This window comes from Solea solea, chromosome 1, assembly GCF_958295425.1.
Source record: "Solea solea chromosome 1, fSolSol10.1, whole genome shotgun sequence".
NCBI lineage: Eukaryota > Metazoa > Chordata > Actinopteri > Pleuronectiformes > Soleidae > Solea > Solea solea.
This window is the reverse complement of record NC_081134.1, coordinates 29,344,674-29,370,523: the sequence shown is the minus strand read 5'-3', so window position 1 is coordinate 29,370,523 and position 25,850 is coordinate 29,344,674. Positions and strand designations below refer to the sequence as shown.

The 25,850-nt window shown below is 38.6% G+C and overlaps 1 long non-coding RNA gene across 1 annotated transcript; it reads left to right on the top strand.

Moving 5' to 3' along the window:
• The first annotated feature begins 11,762 nt into the window (after window positions 1-11,762).
• Window positions 11,763-17,474, top strand: LOC131467832 (uncharacterized). Its single transcript, XR_009241658.1, has 4 exons — window positions 11,763-11,809; window positions 13,187-13,241; window positions 14,539-14,629; window positions 17,412-17,474. It is a non-coding gene; the product is annotated as an uncharacterized LOC131467832 (long non-coding RNA).
• The last annotated feature ends 8,376 nt before the right edge of the window (window positions 17,475-25,850 follow it).

The window sequence follows — 25,850 nt, the reverse complement described above, 5'->3', positions numbered from 1 at the left end:
AAAGCTTTTTCAACTTGTGTGAGTTTGCTACTTTTATAATGGGCAAATTGAAAATGCGCATAGAAACAATGGATGGAAACCCACCTACTTACCTACCAGAGTAGTCATGCCAAAACAAAAAGCAAGAACATTGGTTAACTTTACATTTAGCTATTTGTGCTTTCAAATGCATACAGTGCTCACAGCGAGGCCCAAATACCCGCTCAGAAATGAGCTGGAGAAGAGAGAATAAACTTTCATTCCTCTGTCGTTATGGAAAATGTAAAGTCTCTGGAGAATATAAATGTATGAGCTCTGTGCACTGACTAAAGACCCATCGGGAATATGGAGGAATAAGCATTTACGGGGCTTTATTGAGACATGGCTGCACGGACGTATTCCACACTTCCAACTTGACCTTTATCCGCTGTTAGAGTGTACCGGCCAACAGAGACTGCAGGCAGAGCAATAAGAAGAGAAATGATGACACGTCACCAGGTGTCTCTGTAGTCCAGACGTGTCGGGCGGTGAGTCTATAAACATATTATCTGTGAGAGATTTGCTCTCACGTGTGCTGTTGGAGGTTCATATCCCACGCAGAGCTGCTGCTGACGTAGTTTGAGATGTCATTAAATCCAGCAGATCAACTTTGTGCTCTCTGTTAATTGATCCTGGGACTGTGATATCTCAAGAATGTCTTCAGGGAATACTCTCACATTTAACACAAGAATCAAAGCCAACAATCTTCAACTGTAGATCAGTTAAAAAAGACTTAAAAATCCCACTTATAATTCCAAAATCTACATATACAGTAGTTCCAAAATCTACTTATAGTTCTAAATTCTACTTAAAATTCCAAAATCTACTTATAGTTTTAAAATCTACTCATAATTCTAAAATCTACTTAAAATTCCAAAATCTACTTAGAATTTCAAATGATTTTGGTGGTAAATATTTGGGACTTAACAAAGCTTTGTTTTGCTTCATATAATTGTTTCTTTTCACATTTGACAAAAAAGAAATGAACTTAGACCTCAGGATAAATTGAGATGTTATTGGTCAAAAAGGTCAATGTTGCTCATGAATTTGACTCAAATGTTCACTTGTCATGGTCAAACGTCAAGGTTACCGTAACCTCAGATATCACCGTTTTTGTAGATTCTGATTGCAGTATCTCAGGAATGACCTGCGGCAATCCTTTTTGTCAAATGTTGCCCAAACATCTACTGGGACTCCAAAGAGGAGCTGATTCCATTTTGGTTTCATGTCAGGTCACTTGACAAAGGTTTTTTTTCTTTTGCCTTGTATATTTGGTTTCTCGCAAGCTACTTGAGAAAACCTTTTCACATTTGGCACAAAACTTCACTTGGACTTGAGGATAAATTGAGATTTAAGTGGTCAAAAGTCAAGGTCTTGAGAGAATCCTTTCAAATGTCACCCAAACATTCACTTTCAGGATTAACTCATTTAATTTTGGTCCTCAAAATCCAAGGGCGTTGTTGCCTCATGAATACTTATTATTTTTTGCCTTGAATTCAGTATATGAGGAAGGTTGTTGCATAAATGTTCACTCGGACTTAAAGGATGAACTGATTAGATTTAGGTGGTTGCTGTTATGTCAAGGTTACTTTGACCTGATATGTCATGAACATACTGTAGTTACTCAATCTCTTTAGATAAAGATGAATTGATTGGATTTTGGTGGTCAAAGTTCAAGGTCACTGTGACCTCAAATATCAATTGTTTTGGCTACGTAAACAGAATATCAGAAGGAGCACCTCCATGGAATCATTTCAAATCTGGAACACATGTTCAGTCGGACTCACAGAGATGCAAATTACTTACATTTTAATTCCTTATTAGCCAGTGGGTTTGTTACATGAGCATTGGCATTCAACCATTGGGCATTTGTTCTTGCAACATTTTATTTGATTTGTGGAAATAGATTTGTGACCCTCAGCTCAGATTCTCGTGACCCCTAGTTTGGCAACCGTTGGCTTGGACATCATAGAGGACATCTGCTCGACCACCTGCTGGTCAGACAACACAGTCCTCTCCGTTTGGAATGTCTCTCTTCAGTTCAGGAAGTCATTCATGCCAGCTGCCGTCATGTACAATCATTTTCCTCTGGATATTTCATCAGTCTGTCTTCTATCAATCCGAAAAACCGTTGATAGTATTACATCTACCTTCTGTAGTGTTAAATCTGCCTTTTTCCCCCAAAGCATCTGCGCCGAAACAACGTTGTAACCTTGACTCTGCTTTAAAATAAACTGAGCTGTTGACTCATACTCACTATTAATTGAGTCAACACTACTCTGTTCATCTAAGTGGAACCTAATGTGTCACGTCAATCGTCACATCACCTTGTTATTGAATTCTTAGGTTTGTCTTTCTGACTGTAGACGGAACGGGAAAGCCGGCAGTTTTCATCCTCTTAACTGAACAGATGGTCAGTTCACTCTTGATCTTAACTTTGCTTTTTCAGCATTCGGCAGCTTCTCTTTCCTGCTTTTAAGTGAATTTGCTCTTAACATTGTTATAGTTTGACATAATAGAGAACGTGCCTGTCAGTGCTTTTGGTGAAAGTCAGATGGAGAGGTGAGCTGAAGTGGTTTGTTTAGGTGGGTAGGTAGGTGGGTAGTTAGTTAGTTAGGAAGGTAGGTAGAGTTAGGTAGGTGGATGGATAGATAGATAGATAGATAGATAGATAGATAGATAGATAGATAGATAGATAGATAGATAGATAGATAGATAGATAGATAGATAGATAGATAGATAGATAGATAGATAGATAGACAGACACCATGTTATGCTAAGGTAATTAAGCTAAATCATTAGAATGGAACAATACTGAACTTTTATTATAGATCATTTGTCGTGAAGATTTTGCTTCATACGTACCGTGAATTAGTGAACCAATAACCACGGTTTTCTATTCTTATGGCGTTGCTGAGTAAAGAAAACCCCACTTTACTTAACTTCAATTAACTTCTATTTATCTTAGTATTAAGATAAAGTTAGTACTGCATTAATCAAAACATGTTTGTCCTTTTTGATCAAAATATCCATTTCCATCTACTATCCATGATGTGTGTTTGTAAAAGTATGTAACGGCTTTTGAATGGAAATCATTTGGTTTTGGTTATTTGTATTTTACGCGAGGCCCTTGCTTCATGGAGGCCACCTTCTTGTGTTGCCCCGCCATGTTTCCATAGCATGTCAAAGAGACGTGTCTTCGGCAACATAAACCCAACGTATGATTGAATGAATAACATTAAGCAAGTGAAAGAGTGGTCCTGGAAAGAGTTGTTTTTGCATCCTTTCTGATATATAAAGGCCACCGTACTGGACATTTACGTGATACATTATCTTTTTTTTTTTATTTATAGGCAACGGAGACTCAAATTCAACAATATTGTCCTCTGTCGTATGTATTTAATGATAATGCTGCCAGTACATACATATAATTATGTACAATTTCCCTGTAAACTGGACTTTAATGGGGGATCTTTACACTCGAATAATCATTGGACACTTGATTTCTATAGCTTCCCTCCGTTGAGCGATAGATATAATGACTGGATCAGACGGTCACTGAGCAGAAATAATTAGCTTTACTGGAAATCACTGCACACGTGTACAGATGTAGAAAAAGATAATTTTTTTTCAGTCAGTTCCATGCGATCAAAGATATGTATGTGTTCTTTTGGTCTGTTTGCCTCCCATATGAATCCATGTGGTGTCTCATTATCACACGTTGTTTTGTCTATTCCGTTATCTCCCGGCACCTTAATTGCCGCCTGTGGAACGAGATACTGCCACACCTTTTCTTAGTTATGAAAGGGTTTTCTCCTGCAGGATTCAAGAGTCCCCGCACCGCTTCCTTTAGATTAGCAACAATAAAACTGTGGGGAAAAATAAAAAATGTAAATAGCAGCATCTATGTTTAGTTTTTTTCCGCTTGGTCAACATTTGAACATTCTGGGAAAATATGAATTTTTCTTCTTTTCTTTCTTCCCTTTCATGTTTTTTTTTTCCAAAGACAGCTGCCTCATTTCATCTATTCACTGTGGGAGATGAAGAATGTTTGAGGAGACAATCCTTTTGTTTTAATACTGAGAGTGTGTTAAAAGCAAATCTATGATAACGGCTTATTTGTTGGACTTAATGCTGTTTTGTTTCGCAGAGTTTTACGGTGGTGGACAGATAATGTTCTTCAGTAGGGACGTTTTCTCAAATTATAATTAGTGTTCGAGCACAAGGTGCATAGAACCCTATTGAAACCCAAGGAGTTGTTCTTCTTCTTATTATTATTTTTCCTCGAAATGAATCGCATTTTTGAGGGCCTGAACATACCCCAAAACTCACGTATTTCAGGTATAACATGTACATCTGAAAGTGATTCAGGGAATGTGCGTCAAAAATTGGAAGTGGGCGGGGTTCAAAACTGCTGCAAAAAAAACCTCTATTAGGTCATCTGCTGTTGGGTTTAACGTACATGAACGCAACTTGGTACACGCGTTCATTAGGTTAGAACAGTCAACTTTCCATTGAATCCTACAGGAAGGTCGCCATCTTGGATTGAATGTCAAAATCGGAGGGGATTTTGGCCATTTCGCACCAATGGTATTTGAACTAACTTGTCCTAGTTAATATTATTACTATTATTTTCTATCCATCGCCGTCTCCAGAAGGAGTAATAAAGTGTGTCCAAGGTTACGTCTACTGCGTATCTCGGGAGTCCTCTGCAGCACATTACAGGACTGATGGCTGTGTGATATTTGATTTGACTTCCAGAGTGATTTAGGTTTTAATGAACACTTTTACCAGGGGAGAATGAAGTGAATGAATGAAGCTGATCACCGCAGCTCAGCATTTCCCACTCCACCTGCATTTAACTCTACTTTTCTTAAACATTTTTCTTTTTTCTTTTTACATGTTTAATACCTCTATTGCTTTCCATATGTAGTCTTTATTTACTTATCTTCACTTCTTTGAACAATTTTAACGATCTTAAAGTTTATATTTTTTGTTGACTTCTCATCTAATTTTCAAGAAATCACGTTTGCTTACAACGGGCAGAACTTAGACAGAATGTCAGAACTCGGATTTCGGATTTGGGCGATATTTGGTACGTGTATGCAGGATTAGACGCTCTACCGTCAGACTAACTTTCATTGGGAGCCAGATCACGTTGTATGAAATGCCGGCAATTGAGATTTAATGTGATTACATAAAATGGTAATAACTATAAGCAGGTGCACAGTTTTCTCTTTATTTCTTATTTGAATTCTTCTTTTGCCTTTTAAAAACATTAATCTTTTTTGATTTATTTTTCACTCCTTTACAGTTTGTTGTAGATTATAATCTTCTTAATCTTAAAAAAGTTGTATTGGTTTCTTATAGTTCTTGATGTAGAACCAACATTTTCAACAGTTTTTTCTATTTTTTTTATATCTTCATCCAAATGTGTGTTTTCTTGCTCTGAAATTTCACGAAAATGTCAAATTTATCTGATGAAACTTTAAAAGTTTCACTTGTTTCACTCTGAGATATTTAGTTCATATGTATTGAAAAATATCAATATTTTGATCAACACTCGCCGGATGTCACTACTTCGTGTCTCCTCACGGTCGCACTGCTCAAATGAATGAGATGAAACTTGGGCGGGAGTTACCTGGCTGAAGAAGAGGGAGTTTACAGTGGGATAATGGTGGAGAAAACTACGTTAAGAGGACGTTTTGTTTTCTTCACTTTGACAGATATCTCGATGTATCGCTCTGTGATTGTCTTGCGAGTATCACAGAATCGTTGTATCGTGATATTATTCAAAAACCGAGTAATAACAAAGTACGTCTTATCTAATTCAAATCATTTGCGGACAAATTCCAGGTCACTTTAGGACAAACTGTGTGTGTTTGAATCCACATTTTACTTTGAGGAGTCCACCTCCAACGAGCTGTTACGATCTCTCGCCTAATGAGAGGGAGAGAGAGTTTGGCGTCTGAGCCAAAACCCATTTATTACCAGTGTTTTAATGTGTACGGCCGCAGACTAGATGCATTATTAAAAACCATAAATAAATAAATAAATAGAAAAGGTTTTTTTTAATGTCTTCTTATTAGATGAAAAAATGAAAAAGAAAAAAAAAGAATGTCACTTCTTAATGGATTACCAATATTTTAAAATGACAGTGTTATGAATAAGAAGAGGGATTTTTTTAATTAGAACCTGGCAACAGAATCTTTTTATTTATTATGTCCTGCCATCTTTGCAAGATGTTGGTAAACCATCAATAAGTTTATTACGTGTAACTTTAAAAGTATTTTATACGTACAACGGTGGAGTGGTGGTTGAGCGAGATGTCTTTCAACTGGAAGGTCATTTGTGTGCAAACACTGGGGTTCGGGGCCAACAGAAACAACCTTTTAGTCAATATTTATGCGTTAAAATTATTGATTTATGACTCAGGGTTGTGGGTTTGATTCCCGGCCTCGCTAGTCTGCATGCGAATGTGTCCTTGAGCAAGACATTTGCACTGTATAAAGGTGTGTGTGTGTGGGGGGTGTCACCATTAATGCAAATCCGGCAAATGGGAATCACGCAAATAATCTTAAATATTTGGACCTAGTTAAAATTTCACAATACAGCAAAGCCCAGTATGGACTGTATGCATACTGTGATATAATATAGCATGTATTATATCATATATCTATATCAGAAATTGGATTTCAGATTTGAATGAAATTTGATATGCATATGCAGGATCAGACGCTCTACCGTCTATGCTTATAATAGGTGGTAATAACTATAGTTAGGTACTTCTGGTTCCAGTGCATCAAAATGTTAAAAAAAATCAGGTGCCACCAGACAGTTTGAGCTTTATTTTGGCGGGGCATGGGTGTTGCTGCAGCAGTTAAGGTTGTAATCTGTTACTTTTACTGTACTTGTACATTGACATAGAACATAATGTGGGTCATTGGTGTTGTCAGTGCCAATGTCTGTTAAATTACAGTATTTCCACTTCCTGTGCTGGTTTCCTGTCATAACAAGTCATCAGTGTTCACCTTTTTTTTTTATCAGTTCGACACGGATAAACCCCTCTTACCCTTATCACTTACTGTGCAGCGATAAAAAAAGAAAGATTAATCTGCTCGTCCGCAGAAGTGACTGCTGTAGATACGACTGCATTTTGAATTTACCTCAGGACGGGAGCTCAAGTCTGCGGGCAATTCAAGTCACTAACGTCAATTCTTTACAGATTTTATTTTTAAGACTTGACATCTTAATAATTATTACAATGCTGACAACTTAGTTAAGTGAGACAGAAAACGGCCTTATCTTGATTGGAAAAAGTGTGGTCTCTTGGCATAAATGCAGTATTTCCCCCAAATCCCTATACACTACATTAATTTGCCACTTTATTAGGTGCATATGACACTTAATTAAGTCTAAATGAGGTGTTCTTCATACCTTGGTCTTTATCAATAGTTATTTGACTCACAGTTCGCTTTATATTCTTTCAAACTAGTCTGAAAAGTTTTTTTATTTGCTCAAAAATTACTTGAAAATGAAAATCACATATAATAGAAATTCACATAATCACTCTACGCATTGGCTTCAATTCAGAGGTCTAATACTTTCTCCAAAAACACTTGATTTACACTAACGTGAAAAGTTATTGTGCAATTGTTGATCATAAATGACAAAAACATGCTGCTTTACCTACCTTTAACTCTAATTATTTTAATTGAAGTGAATGAATCCACTGAAATATCTCAATATCTGCTGGGCAGATTTGGCGGCAGCACATTTGGTGCAGACTCAAAAAAGAATTATTATTACCTTAAGTCTAGTGTCGGAATCTGGTAAATTTAAAGAATCTGCAAACGGTTTGTGTCCTATCGTCTTATAATCCATATGGAATTAGCATTTTGGGAGCGCTATAACACTATTTTTTGGAAATTCCACCCTTGGAGAAACCATATTCTTGTGTTGGGAGTCTGTACACGGTGCGCAATTCTCTATACACATACTGGCCTGTCATAATAACCACAGCTTTTAAAGTAATTTTGAGGGGCATGAAGTAGATTAAAAAAAGCAGATCATGTCCTTATATGTAGTTCCCGGTGCTTAAAGGGCGCTCTTTTTCCAAAAAACATAATATCCCATTTGTCAATGAGCTAATGAACTACCAGGCTTAAAAGAGAAATCTCACAGTTACATTTGCACAGGTCAGCTTTAAATCTGTTGGAAATGTTCCATGAAGTGGTGGTAGTGGTAGTTGGTGGAAGCGGCTCTCGGCTGTGGAACATTAAATGTGAACAAGCTCCTCAGAGAGCTTGTAAAGTCAGCCCCCCTTTCAAATTAGACAATACTTACCTGGGGTCTGTTTGTAATTAATTAGCTGTCTAAGTAGGAGACAGTGTCGGTCCATAAAACGCTCTCCTTTGATACCGAAGCTGCACGGAACGTGGGAAACAGGAATCCATTTGCAATTATGTTGTTGTTCAAAAAAAAAAAAAAAGGTTCACTGACCTTTTCAGACGTGTGAGGACCTCGAATCGTCGTGACCCACTTACCATTTTACATCTCACCTACCTGCAGCTCTTCTGCTTCCATCCCTGGTATAAATTTGAATTGAAATGGTCTCCTGTGCTGCTGCTGCTGCTGCCGAGCGCCTGACGACTGCATCTCACATGCTTCAGAGGTTTTATTTTTCATTTGTGTGAGCTATCTAACCCTGTGACAATCACACGTCCACCCATGTGTGTAACAGTTGTTGGGATATCATTTCAGAAAATGGGAGCTAACATTTGCCAAATATCTCACTGTGTTGCTGATAAAAGGTTGCACTTATCAAAAAAATAATAATAATGGTATATATATGTACACAAAGAATATCACCATTGTGGCAGGTTTTATTCTTATTCTATCTATTATAGGTTGACATTACTGTGTTAAATGTTTACACAGTTTACAGAAAACATATATATATAAAAAAAAATCCAGATTAAATTTACAAGCACGTTATGAAAAGCAAGGGTGTGTTGTGGAGTCGTCCTCAAGAACTCTCAGTTTGGATTTGGCGTCACATTTCTGGTCGTTTTCGCACCTAATATTCTCCGCTAGACGATGCAGCTCTACGTTTTGCTCTGAGTTGTCCTGCATTAACCAAGAGACGAGCCAGTTTTCTTGTTCATTGTTTGTCTTGTCTTCTCCTTCAGTAATTCTTGACACAGCGCCGCCTCAGGTGAGGAGGGGAATATGTTATTCAAAATGTGAAAAGTGTGAAAGCAAACTCGGACCGGCTGAATGTTGAAATGCAACCCCTCAATTGAACCGAGTCCCCAATCATACAGTCTAGCAGAGACGATCATTTGTGAAAACGACCTTAGTATCTGCTCAGATGGTTTGAAACCTTGTCAGAGCACGTACCAAAAAAGCGCCGGGTACCAGGTACTGATCCAAAGCAAAAGAAAACGAGTCGAGTCGAGCAGAGTAGAGTTGAGCCTTGCTAAAACTGTATCACGGAAATGCGCCATAAGATACTGACTCTGTGTACGCTGGCATGTTATGTGTGTCCTTAACTCAGCTCTGCAATATGTTGGGATGATTTGAGGGCAGAAGGCACCGGCGTACAATATAAATTTAGCTGGTGTCTCGGCCTTTCCTCTCCACCGTGTTTCCCTCCCTCCCGGTCGACCAAGGCCAGTTCCCTGCTGATGGAGAGAGAGAGAGAGAGAGGGAGAGAGAGAGGGAGAGAGAGAGAGAGAGAAGGGGTCAACTCTGGCAACGGGAACAAAGTGGACTTGACAAGTGTGAAAGATTTAGTGCTGGGCATTTAGAGTGATCATCTTTTCCCCTTTGTCAGCAGGTGGAGAAATTTCTCCGCCCTTTCTCCGTCCTTGATTCAAGTTTGATGGCGTGGGGGGGGGAATCCTGCCGAGGTGCACGTCGTCTCCTTTTCTCTCTTGTCCGCTCGGCTGTGATGGGATCTGATGTGCGTGCCCAGTTGAGTACATTGCCCTCTTAATGACTGTTATTGAGCAGCATAGTTATTATTGTTATTATTATTATTATTATTATTAGTACTTGACTTCCTGTCTGTCTGAACTGCATATTACTGATTTATACATCATGGAGAAATAGGAAGTATTATAGGCTCCATAGGGGATTTGAGAGACTGTAATCTGCACATGGTTATCAATCTAAAAACTATTACTGTCCTCCAGATAGGAATTTCCATGCTTTTGTTGTCACGTTATATTTTAACCCCCCTTTTTCCGTCTTCTTCTTCCACTTTTCTTTTTATTTCATTTCCTCCCGCTTTCCACCTCTCTGTACCCCCGTGGCTTAATTTTCCTGAAGAGCAGCAAATGTTTCACTTGAGTGGAATTCTAGATAGTGACTGCGCCTCATAGGTTTCGGTAAACTATTAAATGTGGGACCTCATTTGTGTGTGTGTATGGATTTAAAATATATCCCTATTACTCTGGCGAATGAATAATAATAATATTAAAAAAGAAAAAAAAGAAAGTAAGATTAACTTTTAAATGATGGTGAGAATCCTCCAGTGCCAACGCTTCATAATTAGGTCATTAGTGCGACTGTGATGTGTCATAATCCCTCCCAGCGGTGAGTATGATACCACAGATCCATATCACTGCTGTAAACCTCACCCCCAGTTTCTTTGGGATCTGTCCCAGACGGTGAGAGTAAACAATAATAAGCTACAAAGTAAATCCACCTCTCTTATGTGCCAAGCGATTTGATGTGATGGGTTTATATGAGGCCGGTGCAGGTGAGTGTTGCTAATGTTTGCCATGGGTTGGGTGATTCTACGTCGGACACAGTGGCATCGTCCATGTCCCATATAAATTGCGACAAGAGCAAATTTGTGCATCATGTAGAGCCCATAATACCATTTTGAATTGGTGAACAAATGGTCTGTATTTATGTGGCACTTTTAGTCACTTCTAGTCTTGATGACCACTCAAAGCTGCTTTACTCTATCACTCATCTTTCATACCCATTCACAGTAACGTGGGGTTTGGTGCCTTGCCCAAGGATGTAAAAGAGCAGAGGCGGGTATTGAACCCACAACCACCAATATTTTTATGGATTTTTTATTACATTACATGTCATTTAGCAGACGCTTTTATCCAAAGCGACTTACAATGGAATTGAGTACAACCAGCCAGGGGTGGAGTCGAACTTGCGACCATTGCAACCATGATGTCTTTCGCGCACAGTGTCTAAAGCACATAAATATTGACTAAAAGGTTGTTTGGGGACCCGAAAAAAATCCCCTGTGACACATTTGTGGGGCCCTGACCCAGTGTTTGGGAAGCACTAGTCGACATTAAATACAGGTAGCCTACAGTATATACACATTATACCCACTGAAAGTACCAGGATTTCCATATAACCATTTAAAAATACGCAAGGATATGTATATGCAGTGTTTATTGAAAGAACTTAACATCATAATTGACAATTTCAGTCATTTTCATGAGAAAACTAGTTATAGTTATATAATAATGTCTGTTCTGATTTTGTGGGTAATTTACGCTGGTGGTCTGGCAACCCATGCTGTTGTAATTTTTTGTAGTACTTGAATAGCACTACACGATAATGCATCACAGTTATAAACATAGCCTAGTATATATATATAACATAACGTAGAAATGAAAAGCAAGATAGTGACACTTTTTGATTGTTTTCAACAGCCTGGCCTTCAATCGACAGCCACTTCAGAGGACAGTGAGTCAGCAGTTGTTAGCCTGATGCTAACATTACTCCCACTGGTAACTGAAAGCTTCAGGTGAGTAAGCAGATATTACTCAACAACAACTTGTGCTTATGTGTATTGAATATATTTAATTTTCATAATAGGGGATGTTGTACTTAATGTCTGTTTGTTGCTTATGTCACAATGCTTAATATCTCATTTTAGCAAACCAAGTAGCCAAGCTAGCAAGCTAATGCTAGCTTTGTTAAGTTTGGTCGCTAGCATTAGCTTGCTAGCACCTACTATATTGTGATTAAATCCCTCCCTGTTGATAATTATCTCTACATTTTGTTAATTCTTTTTCTTACTTTATTTGTTTGTTATTCATTGATTTAATACAACATTACATAGTGGTTACTGAGAAAATAAAATAAGTTATGTGAGGAAGTAAAAAGAATTAACCAGTGAGTCACATTAGCATCACCTAAACACATTTTGCTGGGTTTTGTCTGGCGTGTTACTATATTTGTGAAATAGTTTGGCCATTTATACCTGTAGAGTACCTTGTAAAGCGATACATTATAAGAAACCCGTTCTTGCTTTAATTATTATTGTGATGTTAAGGTGCAATATTCAGCTTTATGAGTACCAATGCGATGTTTTGTTGTCAAGCCTGTACTCAACAGAATCACTGGACCCTGTATATATGCAGTATATGCAGTATATGCAGGATATATAATACATATATGCTCCAATATGTACATATATATAATATATACTGCATTGCTGCTAACACGGTGGGGTTTTGACAGACAGACACTTGTTTCAAAATCTTTCAAATTAAATGTGTAGCAGGAAAGAAATTATTCCCATCAATTTCGATTTATCCCTTTCCATGTTAAAATATCTGAAATGTTATTTCTCAGTAATGTAGATCCCAACAATGTGGGAATTTGGCTGGATACCAATGCTATTCATGACGATATTTCACATAATTTCAAAGTAAAAGTGTTTGTTATGACACAGAATGATATAGTTGACAACAAAAAACATTTCCGATGCAAAATGTCGGAAAAAAATAAAACGTGGACAATTGTTAAAAAAAACACTAAACAAGTATATATATATATATATACACATATATATATACACACAGTACTAACCCTTTCGTGGAAGCATGTGGTTCTTCACTGGTAGTTTAGTTTTATCATATTTTATTTACTCTAGTCCAGTTTTATTCTGCTTGCAGTTGAATATTTTGTTGGATTTCCATCACTAGACCTCTCACCCCGAAGCTGACACAGGGCGTCATCACCTCTCCTCCCCTGTTTTCTATATTTCATGCTGGGCAGAGGGTCTTTTTTGGTGGCCGACTCTCTGCCTCCAGCTGATGAGCCTCATTGCTTGTCCAAACACTGCCAGGACTGCAGGAGTCCAGCAAATCAAGTCCTCTCTCTCTCTCTCTCACAGGTTCAATTACTGAGTGTTGAGTGCAGACCTGAGGACACCCAAACACATCCATCAGGTAAACCACAATAAACAGGAAGGGTTTGGACAGAGGAAATGCTGCACAAATCTCCTCAGTGGTGATGTAAGAGTAGCAGGTGTAAAATAAAAGTGAATGACGACGGGAGCTTCCCTCGCCCGCCAGCGTTCAGGGATACAATGTCATTTTTTAACATCTCCCCACAAATGAACTCTCATAGCACATCACAACCTAATGTAGAGATGACGTACGGCGCAGCCTCCCATCTCTCCTCTCTCTCTCTCTCTCTCAGTATTCACACATCTAACTGCTTGATCTGCGTGAACTTTACTATTCACTGGCATTAAAGACGACGTTCAAGTCCTCGTAGCTGCTGCGAGGAAAGGCCGTCTCAACTGATGTCGACCTTTGAACTGGCCGTACGCGCGATACAGGTTTTTTGCCTTGACCTTTACCAAGCGTGGCCTTAAAAGCAGACGGCCTCCAATTTCACGACAAGAGGATTTTGATGATGCATAATGCTTGATAGTAAAGAGTGTTGTTCTCTCTCTATGGCAGAAGCCATGGCACCGGTGGAACAATCTATCAGATAATAAATATGCTTTATATTTTCAAGGATGATTCCGGAACTTTGCATATTTTGACCATTGTTATAACTTTTAACGTTTTAACCCTTTAATTATTGTTGTTTCTACTGTTTACTATATGCAGCCGTGGAAAGTAATGAATTACATTTACTAAATTTTTCTTGTACTTATTCTTATATTATTTATTATACTAAATGTATTTATTTTTTTTTACTAAATTTTACATAAGTATGTTTTTTTGGAATACTGTACTTGGCATTAAATCACATTCATTAGTGAGTAAAAAAAATGTTGGCCTCAATTTAATAATATAATTTAATAAATAAAATAAATTAAACAGTTCACGCACCAGAGGTAGAGCTGAAATAATTATTCGATTTATGTTTTTTTCATGATTAAAACAAGATTTATGATTGTTTCGGCTTCTTAAATGCGAATACTTTCTTCATTGCTTTGCTCCGCATAACAAAGAAATCATTAAAAGTTTTTTTAATAATCGTTAATTGCAGCTCTAGACAGAGGACAGGTGAATCGGCTAATTAAAACAAGCTATTTTTTACTTGAGTCCAGTACTTTTCCTGAAGTAAAATTTTATCAAAACAGTGGTACTTTTACTTGAGTAGAATATGTCAGTAGTCTTTCCACCTCATATGTACCACTGCAAAATTACATACACTGTGACTATAAAGGAATTTATAATACCACTGCATTTCACACTATGTCTCAAAACTCTTTGTTTGTATTCAAAGGTTGATGAACTTCCCTCTTTGTACCAGCCTGTACCCTGACACTGTTTCCCAGAATACACCTCACCTCTCTGCTCACCTTCTCAGGACAAAGGTATTCTACTTTATTTTTTCTGTCTTTTTGGATCTTGATGAATGTAAAAATGCATAATTTCCAGTCAAGTGGACGGAATAGCATGAGTTGCATTTCAACACTATGGGATAAATAGAGTTTCAGTTAAATGGCAACAAAGGCCACATTTCATTCACTATGTGCACAAGGCAATAACAAAAGGGTACATGTGCAGATATGATACATCTTGCCATCAAAATGGTAAAAAAAAAGCCAAGGTATATGATTTGTTCATGGTGAATATTGAGCAGGGATATCTGCATCGCATGCAGTGTGTTTTCCTGGCATGATACGAGCCGTGCATTGTAATCATACAAAAGCATCCTGGCGTCATTTGTATAAAGGTTTTCAGTTCACGCGACGTCCTGAGAAATGGGCTGAATAATGCAGTGTCCTGTAAAAGTGCTTTCAGGCCCTTTCAGCGAAAGACATGCACTCGTAATGTTTATGAGTATGTAGCTGCAAGAAGTCGATAAAGGGACGTTTTGATGTATTGTTTTGCTGTCAGTTTTTTTGGAGAAGGTAAAGATTTATAGTATCTGTGTAATATAATCACAAGAAAGCAGTGTTTTTTAAAAAAAAAAGAAAAAAGAAAAGAAACATGGAGGAAAATCATATTTGCCTAGATAGATGAAGATGAGAGAGTCTCCCGTAATGACCTCCTTCCAGCTCTTGGGGTTGAACCAAGAGAATATTAGACGCAAGCTGTTTCTGTGTTTCTGTTCATGTTCATGTCGCTGTTCAAAGAAACATGCCCGGCTTCAAGGAAAATATTTTAAAGTAAATGAAAGCAGCGCAGCTTAATGTTATAAACTGTTTGTGCTTGTTCGGGCTCATTGTTAGCTCTCAGAAAACATTAGCGCAAAAGTTTCCTCTCTCCCAGATTTGACTCGACAATCACAAGTTTTCAACCATTGTTTTTACGTATAGAGAGAAACCGTGAAGTATCAACGACTTCAAACTGCATTTGAAATAAGAGTTTAAAACAGGAAGAAAATGCTCATTATAAATGTGAGGAAATTCTATAAACCGTGCTCAAAAGGAATTTTTATGAGTCTGGGACGTGCTTTAGGAATCAGTTTGAGAGATTGAAAAATCCGTGTGAGCTTTGTGAGCTGGTGGGTGCTATTCACCAGTCCACTTTGAATTCCTACAGTGGAAGCATTGTCTTTGACAAAAAAAGAAAAACCTGCTTCATGTTTCAAACGCACGGCTCATGAAATGACGAAGCGAGCATCAGATAAAAGCGTCTTGGTGTTGATAATGGTGAGAAGGTCAAGGAGGCGGATGTCTCATCTGGGCCTCGTTCCAATTGGACGTATTTGTTTGGTTTTGTTTGTCTACATGGGAAGTCGTGGATTTCCCCGGAACCATAATAATAATTTTAATAACTTTAATAACTAATTTATGTAACTCTTCTCTATGAATGGCAAACCATAATGAAGAAAAAGAGAATACATCTTAAGCAGTAGTGCGGCCATACTTACTCAAATATGTCAATAATTAAATAGTCTCATGTAAACCCCCAGGTACAAAAACAAGTGCAATAACTATAGAATTACGATAAAAAACAATAAAAAGAAAGTACAATAATAATGATATCTATATATCTAGAAAAAGCAAGCTTCTGTACCTTGGTGCTCAGTCCATTAAATATATAAGATAAGTGAATGAGAGCTTTGGTAAATGGCTCCATACATCTCCGTTGTCACTTACTGTACCTATATACACTGATCCATCACGGCAATGACTGGAACACCGGGACAAAGCTGCGGTCAAACCAACAGCTGGTTCCTTTAAGAGAGTGCCGGGGGGTTGGGGAAGAGAGTTGGCCTAACACCAGCCTGTTTAAAGGTGATGTAAACAGGACCTGATGGATGAAGGACTCCTGTCCATCCATCATCCTTCGATCCTGAAAGGCCTTAATCTTCCACAAACACAATCCTGCCACTGCAGCCCCCCTCATCTCTGCCCGCCTTGTCTCTCAAGTCCTTAATGTCCCTCCCGTTCGGGGACCTTGTTCTTGTGGAAAGCGACAACGCTGTCACCGGACAGAGAGAAAATGACACTGTCTGGAGGTTAAAAGCCCTGTGTTCCTCAGGGCTTTTAACCTCCAGACAGTGGAGAAACACAGGGGAAATAATTCCTCTGCCAGTGAGTCTTGCTGGTTTACTTAGCCCATTATTTATGACTGTTCTGACATGAATAATGCAGCATCAAACAATTGTTGACATCTCATTAATTGATAGCAACCCCGGCTGTGACACTGTCCTGTTGGGCAGTTCTCTGAATTATCTGCTCTAATGGTTGATCTGGTCGGCTTTTACTTTACTTTTCTTGTTTTAAACTGTCACGTTTATACATATATATACAGTATATCTATGTCAGTGTTTGCTAAACGATGGCAAACCATCATGACCCAAAGAGCACATTTCGACTACTTTAAACACCTAATATCATTTTGAATTGGTTGACAATCATTTGCAAGAGATGTTTGGTAAATGAATAATTTTAATAGCAGCCAAAGTGAAAGGGAAGGTCTACAAGGCAGTTGTGAGACCTGCTACGATGTATGGCGATGTATGAGATGGTGGCACTTGGTTGTAGGTTTATCTAATTTGCATACAGAGGCATTTTGATATATAGGTCCCTACACCCTTTCCAGACTGCGTCCCCAATCCTCCCAACAAACATAAATATAAAAAATTAAGACAATTCTGCAAATTTGTCTGGGTAACCAAAAAAAAACCTTACTTATTTTCAGGACTTATCCATTTCCTTCTTTGGTTGTCCATCAGTTGACGAGTCTCCACATCCTTCCTGGTCAACACTGGCACGACAAAGCTGCTGCCTCAGCTACATAATAAAATGACTTCAGTGCCTGTCGGAGAAGTTTTAATAAACGGCTGCCGGGGCATTCCTGCAAGACATCATCAGATTTTGTTTGCCAGAGTAGATAAAATGTTTACTTCATCTCGATAAGCTGCAATATGACTGATAATCGTTTCTGTGTGGTTGTATCCCATATTTCACTGGTGACACAGTAATAATATGAGATGGGGGGAAAAAAGCACATTTGTCCTGACACAAATGTATTGTTTTTCCCTGGTATCATCAAAGTCACAAACAGAAATAACAGTTTTTAATGTAATGAAAGAGTTTGAACCCACCAATTTCAACGTATGCCCCAGTTATGTACCCATGTAAAATATAGTTAGCTAGTTAAAGTCAATCTCTGGTTTAAAAAAAGGTTCTTGATTCAAATCTTTACTTATTTTTATACTTCACATTAGTTTTTGGAGAAACTTTTCTCATGAAATGAAAAATAAAGATGGATCACAAGCATTTCCCATTCTGTCCAATTTTGATTACGCAATTTACGTGCCCCGAAGCGCACCTGCAACATTTTTGTGCTTTTATGCAGTAAAGTTTACAGAAAGTTTGATGACGCTACACTGGATAATGGTGAAGTTATAAAATAATTAGAATTTTTAAACATCTTTTTTTTCCGGTGTAGACAGTCCCTGCGCTTTAGTCTCACTGATGACTGCACGTAGAGATCAAAAGTAGTTTCTCCAGCTGTTTTTGATGAAAATTATGTTGTAGCTCGTTATCTACACGTCTATAATTAAATATATGTCTCGCATGTGTTTCAACAGTGTTTCGTTTAAATGTCATTGATCATGGAAGTTCGAATCTGATAAATATCTTTCTTACTTCACATAACTCGCAAGTTACGTGACCCGTCACATTTTTATGCTTTTATGCAGTAAAGTTTACAGAAAGTTTGACGACACTACACTGTGTTATGGTGACGTTCTTTTTCGGGTGTTGCACTTTGTAGACGGTCCCTACGCTCTGGCTCTATTTGATGAAAACGATGTTGTAGCTTATTCTCTACATGTCTATGATTCAAAATATTGATTGCAGAAGTTCCAATCTTTCTAACTTTACTTAACTCGCAACTTTCAGGTCAAAAACTGGTTGAAATGGGATTATCAAATCTTATCCATTTTTGTAATTTTTCATTTGTACGGAGCCCCTAAAGGGACATGAAAAAAAAAACAAAAAACTAAACGTTTCTGGTGTTCACCAGAAAAGTATCTCGAAAGTATCTCGTGCGCACCAGAAAGTATTGTATGCGCGCGTGATGTCCCCGAACGCAGTTTTAAGATCATTTGAGGCGTGAAATTAGTCATTGGGGACATAGAATTCAAAAATGTGGTTTGTGTATTAAGATATGACGTATTTATAGTTTGGCAGCGACAGTATCGGAGGTGATCAGCCCCGCCTCAGCGGACGCTCGCTGCGTACAGTGCGTGGGGCAGAGCAGCGTTACCTCGGCCTGTCCTGATGAAATGATCCGCTGGCTCAGACATCGCAGTCATTAGATTAAGCCTCATCACAGTGTTGATAAATGAACAATAAATAAACACGTAGAGTTCTAATTTTGGCTGACCACGACAGATCTGCTCTCTGCTGGTTACAGCCGGTTTCTGCTGGTCAATGGGTGAGTTCTTGACCTGTTAATCCTGGGGTGCACCCATGAAAATGTCTTCTGAAATTTAAATTTAATAGCATGCGCAATGAAATAAGATACTAAAATAACTATTGAAGCAATGAATGTCTAAATTAGAGAGTAGAAGAGCAGGCTACCATGTAAGTAAAGGAATATTAATTGGAAAAATCAACTGATTTGTAAGCTAAATTATTGTCTAGGTAAGAATTTTGTAGATTGTAGATTTGTTTTATGCAGTAACTCGGAAAATATGGTTGTCAAAATGTTTACTGTCAGACCCTATTGACTGTTTCCCAGTTTGAATGCTGCAATAGTAACCTTCTTTTCCACAACATTTTCATAAGATTATTTACAGGATCTATCTCACACATAAGTTTAAGTGTTTGTCAGTCATTTATGCACTTAATTCAGCGCCTGTATCTCTGTCACGCACCTCAGGCTCTAACCGTCAATTTAGAGGAAGTTTTTTCTTCTGCTGCAGAAACATCCTATTGTTGTGAGCTGCACTAAAATGAATGTCTCCAAAAATGTCTTGAGTAGCTTTTGTAGGTTTGGCAGACTGGTAAAAGGGTTATCCCGCTCTTCAGTGTTCATCACACGCATAAATAGAATACAAAAGTACTTTCTTTTTGGAAGAGGAAGCAGCAAAAAAATGTGTTTCACTCATATTTCAAATGTGGGTTTGAAAGTGTTTTATTTCACAATTAGCAGATTTAATCACTACCTTACATCCTTTTGACTAGCTAATCCAAGAAGTTGATGTTGATGTGCTTGCAAATTTGAAAAGGAGCTGACTTTTCGCAAATAAGAATTTAGTGATTGTTATTCAAGCTTTTATTGTAATTTGCTGTTTTGACATTTACCCAATGTCTTAGTTGTTTTGGCCTAAACTTCTGAGGTTTTGTTTTATCCATGCTTTTCAAGAAAGAACCCATTAAAATTTAGTTAGTTTATTGTCCCAATAGTTTGTATATGGATTTTACTTACTCAAAATCAGCCTGTGTCCGGAGGGAAGGATTGTGAAGTAGTGGTGTAGTGTGCGATGGCGCCGAGATTTTGCTCTGGGATGTTGGAAGTGGGGAGTCCGATTATTTTGGTGGCTATTTTTTAAGTTGTGTGTGTGCCAAGTGAGCTTATTCTGGCATTTGACTCTGAGCATATTGAAGAGGCGTCCGGGATCAGTCAAGCAGTATAGGCAACTTGTTTCTTAGTCAATTTAAGACCCATACATTTGAGGAGTTGAGGAGAATCGGCATCATTAGTGGCATTTTTTGGAGCCCAAAAAACTCGTCCTGAGTTGGAGAAATGTTCAAAATGCTGCCCTTGTGTTTTGTCACCTGGACAAAAATGGCACGGCCTGTGCAAAGATAGAAGAAAGAAATGACCTAAAACATGAACAGAACAGATATATTTGAAGAGAGGGGGAGATACTTTCCAGAAATACAGTATATACTGCCCGTGACGAGATGCCCACATTTTCTTGGCAAGATTCTGTAAGCAAACTTGGAAACACTAATTCACAGTGACCGATGTGATGAGCAGTCTTTTTATATCGATATTTCACTCCCCGACATGACTTATGTGCCAAAGGATAAAAAGGAAACCCACACACTCTATGATTCCATAGTAGAAATATTAACTCAGTGGAAATTTGAGACAGAATGAAATATGATAAGACGATCGATACGACAGGAGGAAGTCCGGCAAGCACTTGAGGTTTCATTTTGTTTAAGTTGTGGTTGAAAGGTTAACTTTACCACAGGATTTTTTTCTTAAGGTGGATGTGAATCGAAACAAATCAAAGGCAAAAATTGTGAAAGGAAACTTTCTGCATAGAGGGTTGTACGAGAAAATCTTTATCCACCCCTTTGACCACAAGTAAAAAAATATACCACAGCAACCCAATAGAATGACAGGAAAAAAGAATTGACGCCACATCACACCTGTGTTGCACTCTCTCCACTGGCTTCCCATTTCATTTTAGGATTGATTTCTAAAATGTTATTGTTGGTTTTTAAAGCTCTTAATGGTTTTGGCACCATCTTTACCTCTCGGAACTTCTTTTTCTTCAAGCTCCATCCCAAGCTCTAAAGGTCTAATAACAGGCTGCGTATAGATGTAGCCAAAATCGGATCTTTTCTGTAGCTGCCCCTAAACTTTGGAACGATTTACCCCCCAACCATTGAAGATTTTTAAATTGCTTTTAAAGACCCACCTTTTCTCCCCTTGCCTTCACTTTAGGATAAAAATAGTCACTTACTAGTTTATTATGCTGCTATTTTACTATTTTGCATGTGCTTGCGAAATAAAGTTGACTTAACTTGAAGAAATGTTGGATCCAAAGGTAGCCCTTGGCCAAGAGGAAAGGAATTGGGCTTGTAACTGCAGGGTTGCCAGTTCGAATCTCCGAACAGTTCCAGGATTGATTTTCAGGCATTGAAACAGTGGGCACCTATCTGCCTTGGTGCCTTGCTTGCTCATAACTAATTTTAAATTGTATTTAATGTTCATAGTCCCTACTTTGGTAGTTATTATGGACTATACATGGACTAATACTTCATGTGATAATAGCATTGTAGCCAGAAGGAGTGGTATCAGCCAGCAACTCCATGTGGGCCCCATAAGGGCTGATAATATGGGTCCCACGGAGGTTTGTCCGTGGTTTCCATGGTTGCTCCACCATGTCCTTGCCCATGATACTGAAACCACATGGGACCTGCATAATTTGCCTCGTTAGCACCCAGGTAACCTGGATAGCTTACTAAGTGGGCAAACATGGGAGGGGCCACCATGGAAACCACGGACAACCCCGCTAGGGGCCCATATTTTGGCCTGAGTGGGGCCCACATGGACATGCTGGCTGAGAAAGAAAAGAAATGAATAAAAGAAAGTGTATCGACTCCTAATATGGACAGATTTGATGCTGCTGCACCGTGTGGTCAGAGACAGACACTGTTGGAGGCCACATGCTCCTCTCCCTCACCCTTTAACCTTTCCTCCATGCTCCATCAAACAGTCCCGTCCCCCAGTGTGGACAGAACATTAATCATCCATTAATCTTCATTTCCATTTGCTCCCACATCAATTTAGTGACATCCACCCCTTCCCAAAAAAACACACACACGCTGCACTCACAATATTTGTCTCCACTCCCCTCTTGTTGTCTCCTCACCGGCGCGATTCATACCGTAATTACTGAGGCGTTCCCTCATGGGTGTGTTGTCCTTTGAGGGAGAAATGATCGGTGCAGTTCAAAACAGACTCCCAGGCTTTAGATAGATGTGTTGTTTTATCTCACAGCCAAGTGAAGTGTAAAATCACTGAAGATGTCGCAGTGGCAGTGGAGCTTCTTCCCCTCGGGCTCCAAGTCGGCAAACAGGTCTTGGGAATCCATGTAAAACAAACACTAATAATAGACATAGCACTCAGTGTGAAGCGCGGCTTGTTTTGTGTGTGTGTCAGGGATTATTTTCTCTTTCTTTCTCCAGCCTTGAGAATATTTAGGACTCAGTAATGCCTCAGATTATGATGGTATATGTACAGTACCTTCACCAGCAGATGGATAATTATATCGTGATAATACCATATTGTGACTTAAATATTGTGATAATATATCGTGACTTAAACATCCTGATAATACCATATTGTGACTTAAATATTGTGATAATATATTGTGACTATATTGTGACTTAAATATCGTGATAATATATTGTGACTTAAATATTGTGGTATCGTATGACTTGAATATTGTGACGATATCATATTGTGACTTAGATATTGTGATACCATATTGTGATAATATCGTATCTCTGGCGATTCCCACCTCTAGTGCCGAGTGATGCATTTACGTGATATTTAGGATTTGCAGTTTGTATCAGATTTTAAGTTTTTTTGGTTTCCGTAATCTGTTCTAGGGATTTTGTGATTAGTATCGGACCAATACGGAGTATCACATCTGCTCATCCCTAGTTTCATAATAGTATCCTATAGTGTTGGATGTGCTATTATTTTGTAATCTAATGTTTGAGACAAGAGAACGTCTGTGTAGATTATCCAGTGTGTGTGTGTGTGTGTGTGTGCTTGGAACTCCTCTAGTCCGAGAAGCACGACTTTCTCATCTCAGTTGTTTCTTTTCTGTCTCGAGGACTTGACTTTTTTAAACTCCAGAGCTAAAAGGGAGGGATTTGACACTCGCTGCTGGTGTGGCTGACATCTCTGCACTGGAGGTCATCATAATTCACTCACAAAGTCGGCACTGCTGTGTTTCCAAAACAACAAGCGTATTGACCAGCACTCACCTGTCCTGTAGAGACACTCACATTACTACGTTCAGGTTGGGGCATTAGCAGGTTTTTTATGTTTTTTCTTTCCTATCACACTTTTTCGCTCGCGCTTTCTCCAGATGGCTGCGATATTGCCTGTGGAAGGTCAGACGCCCATCAAAAGTGGAGGTTGAAATTATTTACAGGGTTATCGCAGTAATCTGGGGACATGCCAGTGGAGATGTGTCCCCCGTCACTCACACACACACACACACACTGGCGGAAGGAGGCAATCGCACAGCGACGACACGTGATCGTAATCAGTTAATGTGAAAGCAGCACATGCTGATTCTGACAGAACAACATTTACCGTGTTACGCTTAATTTAATTTGACTGCGGATAATTTCCGACGGCTGTTATTTAATCCTGTCTTTACATCTGTGTACTTGTCACAGTTTGACAAAGAAAACAACAACAATAGTGGCTGTTTAAATGTAAGTGCTGTAAGAAAGAAAAAGATAAAGAGAAATGCCTCAAAAACAATGGATTGAAAAAATAAATAAATATAAACATTTGCATTGTTTCACTGACGTGTTTCCTGGTAAGTGCTTTGTCGGGGGTTCAGTGTAAATAATGACTGTAATCTCGCAGTCACAACAGCAAAAATGGAGCCTGACAGATTTATAGCGACGCTAAAGGTTTTAGCGGAGGAAGACGAGGTGATTTGTTGGGCGGGCAAAGAACGTTGTGTTGACGGCTCAGAATTTCACCCACAGACACCGCTGATATTTCTATCTTTCTTTCTTTAACCATAACTACAATCTTTCTCTCACCCTCAAGAGTATTGTCAGTTGAATGCAGAGACCTGTAGGATAAGAAGTACGAAGAAAATGTAGTACCACCTGAGAAAATATTGGGCTCATACAGTGGTGAAAATAGACCCATGCAATTTCTAAAACAGTACCACCAGAGGGAGCTTGCGTACCACTGGTAGTACATGTGCCACAGTTTGAGAACCATTGATTTGAGAGTAGTATGAAATGTGGGGAGAGGGTTTGGGCCAGATTTTTGCCAAGACTAAGAAAGCAAATTGTTAATTCAGTTGCTTTTTATTTGCAGAAAATCCAGACAAATTTTAAAGGCGACATAGAATGCTTGTATCACACATATATGTTAGTTATGGAGGTCTACTTACATATATTAACTTGTTTTCATGATTAAAAACCTCCAAATCGCTGCAAACGAGCCGATCAAAATATCTCCTCGCTGACGCTCTCGTCAGCCGCGCTGTTTCAGACCAAACAGTTGCTGTGATTGGCCAGCCAACGAGAGCTTTCCTACTGTCCTGTGATTGGCCAGGTACCTGGAAGTGACGTAATAGATAGGCCAGCACTCAGATACACAGCTCCCCCTCTGGCACGGTGGATGCTCTGCATCTCAGCAGCTACAACGAGAGTAGTTCTTCTTCTTCTTCTGCGGTTGAATGTACGCAACCGGATGTGCCCGGACTAGTGCCCGCACCGGGAGGCGCTACGGTGGTGAGGATTTCTGATGACGACATCAAATTAAGGAAGTGTCGATCCGCTTCGCAGAGCCCAGGAAAACAATACAACACTATTTTCTCAGCAGTGGCTGAACTGTTTGTTCTGAAACTTTAGGGTTTCATAAACGAGGTAATGACGCAGATACACACAAAAACGCAGCGTTAATTGGAGCTTCCGGTCTATGTCACCTTTAACATTTTCTGGCCCAAAAGTTGCACTGTAAAAAAATGGTTGACAAAAAATACTTAAATTGGCAACGTCTGTATGAATTAAGTTAATTCAAACTGAATTAAATTGAATATATAGATATAGATTTGAATGAAGTGAATTCAAATGTAGGTGTTCGTCAAACCTGGAAATGATGATGTTCTCAAAAGTCTTGTTTTGTCCACAAACCAAAAATGATTCAAATAAGCAAAGAGAGCAGAAAATATTCACACTGAAAAATCAGAGAAACTTGTTTTAATAATGGATTAAAAAAAAAACTCAAACTAATCAATTAACAAAATACTTGACGTTTAATTTAGTGACCAATTAATCAAAGTTGCACGTTGCAGCTGAATATCTCTTCAAAACCTAAAACAACTTGTAGTTGTCCATTATGAGCTACCGTAAATCATGCTGATTTAAAATGGAGGCCTCTGTAGAGCTGAACCAGCTCCTGATATAAACATAAATGGCTCATTTTGAAGTTATGATTAACAATAATTTATCCAATCAGGCAATTGCACAATTATTCTTTCTTACATTTCTGCCAAATTAAAAACCCTGTACCAAACTTTTTGACATTAGACCTTTTAAGTAATTGCATCCATTTTTCCATGTTAATAGATGTATTCTTTATTGCCACAAAATCCCAAAAATCCCCTCTTTTCAG